This window comes from Peromyscus maniculatus, chromosome 10 (assembly GCF_049852395.1).
Source record: "Peromyscus maniculatus bairdii isolate BWxNUB_F1_BW_parent chromosome 10, HU_Pman_BW_mat_3.1, whole genome shotgun sequence".
Taxonomy (NCBI): Eukaryota; Metazoa; Chordata; class Mammalia; order Rodentia; family Cricetidae; genus Peromyscus; species Peromyscus maniculatus.
In genome coordinates this window covers 7,343,289-7,352,773 of record NC_134861.1, presented here as the reverse complement: position 1 = coordinate 7,352,773, position 9,485 = coordinate 7,343,289, and positions in this window count along the sequence as shown.

The window sequence follows — 9,485 nt, the reverse complement described above, 5'->3', positions numbered from 1 at the left end:
ATAAGGGAAAAAAAAAAACATCCTGTCAATTACGTTCTCTATTAAAACCTTCAACCCGGCACTCAGGAGGATGAGGCAGGAGGGTTGTAAAGTTCAAGGACAGTCTGGTCTACACACCAAGACCCTGTCTCAGAACCAACCAACCAACCAACCAACCAACCAACCAATCAATCAACAAGCAAGCAACCAACCAACAAGCAAAGCTGTCTCAAGAGAATTTGCATGGGCAGAAACTATCCTGGGCTAGCCTTAGTTAACATAACTAGGCTAGCCCAAGCCACTCTGCTCAAGACTGTCCCAGGTCCACTATTCCTAACCTTCAGCATCCTAGATGTCCAATTTTGGGGCAATCCTGGGCCTCTTTTCTGGGCTATCTCAGGGTTCTTTAAGGAGATGGATGTGGGGCTCCAGACGCCGCCTGCTGGTACCTTGCCTGACTTGTGCCCCTGATCCAGTTGGGTCCACAGGAGAAGGGGCTACCTTTGTCCATTCCCCTCTGTCCGGGGCCCTGTGTGTCACTCTGGAGCAGTTAGGTAACTCTCCACGCCCAACCCCACCCCACTTCACATTCCAGCTCCCCACTTCCCCCCGGCTGGAGACCTGTGGAGATTGAGTTCCACAGCTGCTCTGTCATTAGCTCCTAATCCTGCCCGTTTCTCACCAGTCTCCGTTCTCTCCCTAATCCTTCTAATGGGAGGGGCCCTGACACCCCAGGCTGGGAAGGCGGGTCAGGAGGAGAGGTGAGCGTCCTTCCAGGAGCTGTGGATCTTTGTAGGAGCTCTGAACCCTTCTGACTGGACCACAAACGTGCCTAGCAGTTTACTGTGCATGAGCCGTCAACAGAACTTCCTGTGATGGTGGGCACCGGCCGTACCTAACCTGTCCTGGTTAACGCATTTAGTGGCCACGCCTCCTGTGTGAAATAACAGAATAACCAAAGTCTGGGTTTTTGTTGTTGTTGTTGTTGTTGTTGTGAGTCTGTGTTTCCCAGTGTAACCCAGGCTGGCCTCAAAACTCGAGAACCTTCTGATTTATCTCCCAAGTACTGGGATTACAGGTGTGCACTGTAGCACATAAAACTGTAGCCAGGGCAGATGCTGACGCTTGCTGATTACCAGTGTGCACCATGACTGGTAGACCTGTGGTTTTTAACTGAATCCTTCTCCAACCTCCTTTCTTTCTCTCTGGTATTGGAGAATGAGCCCAGGGCCTTAGACTAGGCTATGCAGGTGTCTTACCACTGAACTACACTACCTCCTTTTAACTTTTTATATTGAAACAGGGTCTCACTAAATTGCCCAGGATGGCCTTGTATTCACTCTGTAGCCCAGCCAAACCTTAAACTTGTGATCTTCCTGATCAGTGTCCCGAGTAGCTGAGATCACAGGTCTGTACCACTGGGCCTGGCGTTTATTTGAACTTTAATTCCCCCATGTGGCTTATAGCTAGAATGATCACATTTAGTGAAGTCTTGTCGAATGCCAAGCCCAATTCTGAGCACAGCATCTCTACCAGACTTAAGAACCTCCCTAGAAGGGATGGGTACCATTGCTTAGTGTATTCTACAGATGAGTAAATCAAGGCATGACATGGGGCAGCTAAATAGCTCATCCAGGGACTTGACTGTCCCACAGCCTCAGCTCCAGGAGCTTCACACTGGTAAAGGACTATAGGAACAGAGGGGTCAAGGACACAGGAGAACACAGCCCACAGAATCAACTGAGCAGGGTCATAGGGGTTCACAGAGACTGGTGACGATCATGGAGCCTGCATGGGTCTGTGCTAGGTCCTCTGCATACATGCTGTGGTTGTTTAGCTTGGGGTTTTGTGAGACTCATAGCAGTGAGTGAGTATGGTGTCTGACTCTTTTGCCTGCTCTTGGAACCCCTTTCCTCCTATTGGGTTGCCCCATCTGGCCTCCATAAGAGGGTTTCTGTCTGGTCTTGTTGCATCTTGTTATGCCATGTCTGGTTGATATCCCTGGGAGAGCTGCTATTTTCTGAAAGGAAACAGAAGAGCATGGATCTTGAGGGGGTGTGTGTGAGGAGGAACTGGGAGGAGTGGAGGGAGGGGAGGCAGCAGCTGGGATATACTGTACAAGAAAAGAATAAATAGAAAGAAAAGAAAAAAAAAAAAAGGGACCCAGTATAGAGTTCACTCGATGTGAAGTAGCATATGGCTGCCTGTCTCCTAGTGGCCAGGAAGTTGAAGAGGGAGGGGGTGACAGGGACAAGATATGCCCTTCAAAGGCATATCCTCCATGAACACACCTCCTCCAAGTAGGCCCTGACCACCAGACATTCAGTATGGACTCACTAGTCTATTAGCCACTGCTGAAGTTCATACCTGGATGGTCCAACCATCTCTCAATAGCATCAGCTGGAGCCAAGGCCTTCCACACATTAGCCTTTGGAGGGGGACTGCATATCTAAATAGTAAAGATTGTGAGCTGTTTTTGGGGGAAGCGGCAGGGATTCTTCAGAGCACTTGGCTTCCCGGTTGCTGACCACTTCCTCATTAGTCCTCATGGAAGCAGTGGCCCTCTTTCCTAGCCAAAGCAATGGGTATTCGCAGAGGTCAAGGGACCTTCGGCAGTGGTGCAGCTGGAACTGGAGCCCAGCCTGTCTGATTCTGCTACCTACAGGGGAACCGGAGCAAGCCCCACCCTTGCCCCCCATCTCCCACCTCACCCCAAGCCTTAACCCCAGGCCTGGCGACATCTCGAGAGTGAGAGTTCGGTAAACAGGCAGAAGTACGTTGGTCTGCCCCACCTCCACACACACTCTGGACTGCAGAGTACGTGGAGCCAACTGAAGTTTAACGTTCCCTTCTTTGAAACAAAGGAGCCGAGAAAGGAGACCACCGGTACACACCCAGAGCTACCCTCCCAGGTAAACACCCCCAGGCTGTGTGGAACAACTCATTTGTCAAGGATTCAGGAGACCAAGGCGACAACCACAACACACACAAGTAAACACAGGTGGGGGAGTTGACAGAACCGCCTCACCTCACCCGAGAATCTTCCTAGGTTTCTAGGCAATGGGAAAGGGCTGCTCCCCACCAGCTCCAGTGTCCACACATTCCTGCCCACCTTCCCTAAGTAGATCACGCTGGAACCAGCTAAGAGAGCCTGCGGGGAGTGCAGAGGCCTCCCTGTGAGCAAACATTGCTAGGAAGAAGGCAGGAGAGAGCTCTGACCACAGGAAAGGGAGGCTGGGGGGGGAGGGGGAGGATGCACATGCACCCAGCGGTGTTCTGTCATACCTTCTGGCAGGGTACTTGCCAGGCTTTATTACCCTGGGGCAGGTTTGTTTGTTTGTTTGTTTGTTTGTTTGTTTGTTTGTTTCTTTCTTTCTTTCTTTCTTTCTTTCTTTCTTCCTCCCTCCCTTTCTTCCTTCCTTTCTTTTTTTTTTTTTCAAGACAGAGTTTCTCTGTGTAGCTTTGGAGCCTGTCCTGGAACTCACTTTGTAGACCAGGCTGGCCTCGAACTCACAGAGATCCGCCTGCCTCTGCCTCTCAAGTGCTGGGATTAAAGGCGTGTGCCACCGCCACCCTATTTATTTCTTTATAATCTTTTTCCAAAGCTAGGGATCAAACCCAGGACTAGTGCATGCTGGTGGGGAGCACCACTACTGAGCTTTTGTCAAAGAAAACGGGAGAAAATTTTAATGAACTATGATCCGCACACACAATAGAAACGCTTCATTATTCATCTACAGCTCGGTGGTTTTCAGCATATTCACGGGGTTGTGTGCAAACATCTGAACTAACTGCAACAAAGGTGCAGAGGCCGCTTCGGCTAAAAACCATGAAGTTTTCACTCAGGCCTTTGCTTCCCAATGAATAGCTAAAAGGATTAACACGTGGCATCTCCACCTTCATTTTGCAGCTGTCTTCTTGGCTGCATTAAATGTCGGGTCAGATTCCAGTTCATCTCTCTCCATAGCTATGTTTGTTTGGAGTGTCTGTCTGGGGACAGAAGAGAAGGCTCTGTCAGGAAACTTAAATTTAGCTCCCAGCATCCATTCTGGGCTGCTCACAAGAGCCCATTACTCCAGCTCCAGGGGAAATCTGACCCCAGTGGTCTCCAAGGACACCTGCACTCATGTGCACATACCCCCACACAGACACGCACACATTAAAAAAAAAAATCTTGGAGAGTCTGTCTAAAAATTGGCAACACAAAGTTAATCTGCCTTAAATAAAGATGGTTCCAGCCCTCATCCAGAGTGCGGGTAAGTAGCCTGAGTTAGAAACTGAAGCTACCTGGTCAAGGAAGAACAATCATATCTTAGGAAACTAATTGTCCCTTCAAGAAATGAGAGTTTTTAAAGCCAGAAGACCCTTGCAGGAGTTAAAACTAAAACAATGGCCAAGCAGACCACAGTTTAACCAAGAATGCCTAACTATGCACATTTAATTTTTTTTTTTCAGATAGGGTCTCATGTAGCCCAGGTTCTCCAAAACTGGCTCTGTAGCCAAAGGTGACCCTGATCCTCCCTCCCAGACCTCCCATGTGCCAGGGTTATGGGTTTGTGACATGCCCAGATGATACACATACTTCTTCCCCTCCTCCAAGTTTGTTATTGCCTTGTATGGCCTCAAGCTCTTGATAGCTCCTAGAAGATAGGCTGGTGGTCATCCAGTTTCCAGTGTGCTCACACTAAATAATAAAATCCTTCCTGTGGGAGCCCACAAAGGTTTGCTAGTGAGCTTGCTTTACCCAGTAGAGCTGCATTAAAGGATTGCTTGATCATGGGCGTGGTTACTAGATGTTTGGAAGGGTCTGCACTTGGCTGTGCAGTGTGCTTTGATCTAGCAAGGGGAGGTCTTTTGCCCTGCCCCTTGACATTCCTTTAAAATGCCCTTTAGAAAAGACAGAAGGGGCCAGTGGATAAAGGATCCAGGCCCTCAGAGCTATCCTGTGTTTCTGTCTGTCTCTCTCCCCTCTGTATGTCTATCTAAATATTTCTCACTTCTCCCTCCTCAAGAGTACCCTGGGGTAAAAGTGGGAGCAGGTCTCCCACATTTCCCCTGTCTTACTAGTACTGGTATGTGTGTGTGTGTGTGTGTGTGTGTGTGTGTGTGTGTGTGTGTGTGTGTATATGTGTGTGTATTAAAGGCGTGTGCCACCACTGCCTGGCTTCTCCCCATTATTCTTTGGGGCAATGTCTCTCACTGAACTGGAGCTCACTGTTTTTTCAGTCTGGCTGGCCAGGATCTCCCAGGATCCTGCTCTGCTCCCTCAGTGCTAGGATGACCGATGAGGGTCCCCATTTCAGGCTTCTTATACGGGTGTTAGTAATCCAAACTCATACTTGCAGAGCCAGCAATTTATCTACCGAATTAGCCTCCTAGGCCCCTACATTTGATTTTTGTAGAAATGTTCAAATCCGATCTGTTAGGACCTTCTGGTCTAGGACTCCAGTAATGGCATGTAATTTACATCATCTGTTTCCCCACCCCAAATTCCCAAGCCCATCATCAACCATTCCGCACCCCTGCTGCCCTGTCCCAGGCCTGAAAACCAAACATCCTAGCTCTGTAGATTTCCCACCTCCAGATATTTCCCATGAATGGAATCCAGAATGTACCTGACCTTCAGTGACTGGCTTCTTTCATTTAACATGATGTTTGTGAGGCTCCCCCGAGTTACATTGTGTATCAATTCAGTCAGTGTTTCTTAACAGCGTTCAGTCAACAGTCTGCTGCACAGGCCATCATAGTCCCAGGAGGGTGTAATGGAGCTGAAAACTTACAAAGTCCTAGAATTTTTAAGAAATTATTTAGCCAGGCTGTGGTGGTGCACGCCTTTAATCCCAGCATTCGGGAGGCAGAGGCAGGCAGATCTCTGTGAGTTCGAGGCCAGCCTGGTCTACAGAGCGAGTTTCAGGAAAGGCTCCAAAGCTACACAGAGAAACCCTGTCTCAAAAAACCAATATATATACATATTGTTGTTTTGTCTGCGTGTATATCTGTGTGAGGGTGTCAGATCTTAGAGTTACAGACAGTTATAAGTGGCTATGTGAGTACTAGGAGTTGAACCCAGATCCTCTGGAAGAGCAGTCAATGCTCTTAGCCACTGAGCCACCTCTCCAGTCCCCAAATCCTAGCATTTTACATACTTTCCTATACTTAGATATAGTCATACTTAGCTGTATATTACACCTGCTTGTAGTGTTCATTCAGTAAACCTGTTTGTGACCTGGGAACAATGGGCTGTGCCGTCTGCATTTGTATAAATCCCCTGTCAAGTTCACACAGCCTAGCATTGCATCCCTCTGCAATGTGACTCTGCTTTGTTACTTTTCTTTTCATTGTTTGTTTTTCAAGACAGAGTCTCACTATGTAGCTCTGGCTGTCCTGGAACTTGCTCTGTAGACCAGGCTGGCCTCCAAACCACAGAGATCCACCTGGCTCTGCCTCCCGAGTGCTGGGATTAAAGGCCTGTGCCACCAAGTTTGGCTCCAATTCAATAATTTTCAGTGTACAACTCAGTACCATTACTCAAGGGCTCTAGCAGGCCCGAGCATGGCAAACACGGCTCTCCCCCATTCCTTTGTCCTTGCTGAACAGTGAGATTGCATTCCTGAAGCTAGGCACCAAGGTCTATTGCCTTATTTGGCCACTTCCTCCTCCTGAAGCTGACCACCAAGGTCCAGTATCAAAGTATTGAAGTCCAGCAGTCAAAAGCCCTCTTCTGACTACCCTAATTAACATGTCTAATCAACACAAACCAACTCGTTCCAACCTGGGTTTCCCCTTTCCCTTTATAAACTGTCATTGGCCTTCGGGCTGCATCTGTCTCCCCTCTACCCAGAGGCAGTCCTTTGTCCCTCTGGGGCAAATATGCTCTCCCCAGCCCCCCCACCCCTCCTTTGCCCCCTCACTCCCCTCTCCTTTATCTCCTATCCACCCCCCACTTTGTCCCTCTAGGGCAAATAATCTTTGTGCAGAGAACTGGTCTTGGTGTGTCCTGGGTCGGCTCAGTCCTTTGAGTTACCTACATTCCAATTGCCATGCAATTATTATCAACAGCCGAAACTCTGCCCACTAAACAATTAGTGACATGTGTCAGAATTGCATGTGTGTTGTTTTTTCAGTGGCCATCCACCTTGTTTTATGGATGCAGAGTCTCTCGCTGGCCGGTAGCTCACCAATTAGGCTAGGCTGGCTGACTGGCCAGCCCCAGGGATCCACCTGTCTCCTCCATGTTGGGATTACAGGCCTGTGTCACCATGTGCAGCTTTTGAACATGTATCCTACTGATTCAGCACTGTCCTCATGCTCCCAAGGTAAACAGTAAATGGACCAGCCACAGGGCACCTCAAATAGAGCTAAGCCCAAGACAAGCCTTGATACACTAATGAACTAACTTGCATTTCCCTTAGCAGGAGCCCCCAAAAGCAAGGGGGCACCTGATTTTAGAATGGAACTTCCAGAACCATGGACCAAGGGAAAACTTGTCTCTTTATCAGTCAATTGTTTCAGATATTTCGGCACTGCGGTGGAAAGTTAACAGAGGCCCATGGCTATGGAGTCAGATGTCCCTACTTGCAGTCTGAGTATGACCTCTGAACCAGTCACTGTCTCTGAGGCCCTAGTGGGAGATGGCCACTAGGCCGGGCAGGACTCAGTAAATGGTGACTATTATCTATGGCCAGATGTACAGGACATATAGCCCGGGGTTGGTTGCTAGGATGAGTAGGAGAGGAGAGTTGAGGCAGATGATGGTGCTGTCTTGTGCTGAAAACTGATCCTGATGCTCTACAGTATGGGAAAGAGACCTGCACTCTGCTGGGTGAAGGTGGAGGTGGGATTCCTGAGGCCCGGGGGCTCCACAGATCCTCGCTGGGAGAGTGAGTCCTGGGCTGAGGGCATAGCTCAAGCAGGCTGGGTAATCAGGGCTTGGTAGATTCAGGTTAACAGGTGCAGCTGGGGCAGGAAGGAGGGTTGTGGCCGGCCACAGAGGGCCTCATAAGACACACACAGGGGCACTTGAGGACTTACACAGAGAGATGCAATCCAGCTGTCATTTCAGGGACACTTACGGCTTCTGCAGTCTGGGAGGGAAGGTAGCAATGGCCAATCATCTAAGCTGGGGGTGTAGGTGACAGAGCAGGGCCTGTGGGAGGAAGACGCGGTCCAGTCAGAACAAGCAACCGAGGCAGGGTCTGAAGTGGGGTCGGACCGCCTCTTCCCACCACTTTGAGCAGCCTCAAACAGCTAGGGCTGGTGAGCTTGGCCTCCAGGACCTCATCCTGTGAGGTAAAGTGGTCCCTCAGGAGGCAAATGGACTCTTATTTGAGTCCCTGGTGAGCAGAGGGATGTCTGGCCCAACACTGCCCCCTGGTGGAGGAAGATGGAGGTCACAAGGCCACAGGAGCACAGGAGCAGTCTCAGTGCCTGGCTGGCCAGGCTGTTTGTAAGGAACATGTAAGGCCTAGGGTGAACAAGCCTGGTCAGGAGTGATAAGCAACAGAATGACCTAAGTAAACCACAAATGGAGTAGTGATACGCTATGTGTGGAAGTAGGGATAAGACTAGAAACCTAGCCAAAAAGGGATAGAAAAGATGAAGCCTCAGACCCGACCAACCGAGCTCATCAGGCCCTCGCGTGAGACGACTCTCCTCTGCCAGAGACGTGAGATCCTGTCCCCAGTGCAGACGTGGCTGACCTGAGGAAGGCTGACCCAAGATCCAGAGGAACAGATGTGGCGAGTCCAGACCTGTACACCCGGAGAGGTACCCCTGCTTCCGTTTGGAAGACAGGATGAAGAGTGCTTGTAATCTTACTGTGTGAATAAATGAGTGGTATACCAAGTCTGAATCAAGAGTGATTATTCCTCCCCCATCACCAGGGTATGTGCTCGCTACACTGTTCTTCCTGTGAAGTCACCACGCCTATGCCCTCCCACTTCCACAGGTAGATGGACTTCAGTCTGTGGGATTTTGTTGTTGTTTTGGTGGTCCAAGGGATCGAACCTAGGGCCTTGCACATGCTAAGTAAGTGCTCTACCACCAAACTGTATCCCTGCCCTTGCCCATTTCCTCAAGTTCATATCTTACCTTCTCATTTTTTTTTAAGTTTTTTTTTAAAAGACAGTGTTTCTCTGTGTATCCCTGATTGGCCTCGAACTCACAGAGATCCACCTGCCTCTGCCTCCTGAGTGCTGGGATTAAAGTGTGCGCCCCCACCTGGCTGTACTTTCTCTTACGTTGTATCTCAGGACAAGTCACTTCCTACCTCAAGCCTGGATCTCTGCACCTATAATGGTACATAAACCTTCCTGCCACAGACTGTCCTGGGCACAGAGTAAGTTCGGAGTGAGCTGGACTTTTTCTAGCCCCTGGAACTCCATGCCTCCCTCTGGCTCACACTGAAGCCCCACCCCACACAGCCCTCCTTCATAGAGGCCCACGTGTTCAAGTCAACCCTCTCCTCTCAGAGGGCAATGAGGGCACGGGGGGGGGGGGCTGGCCTG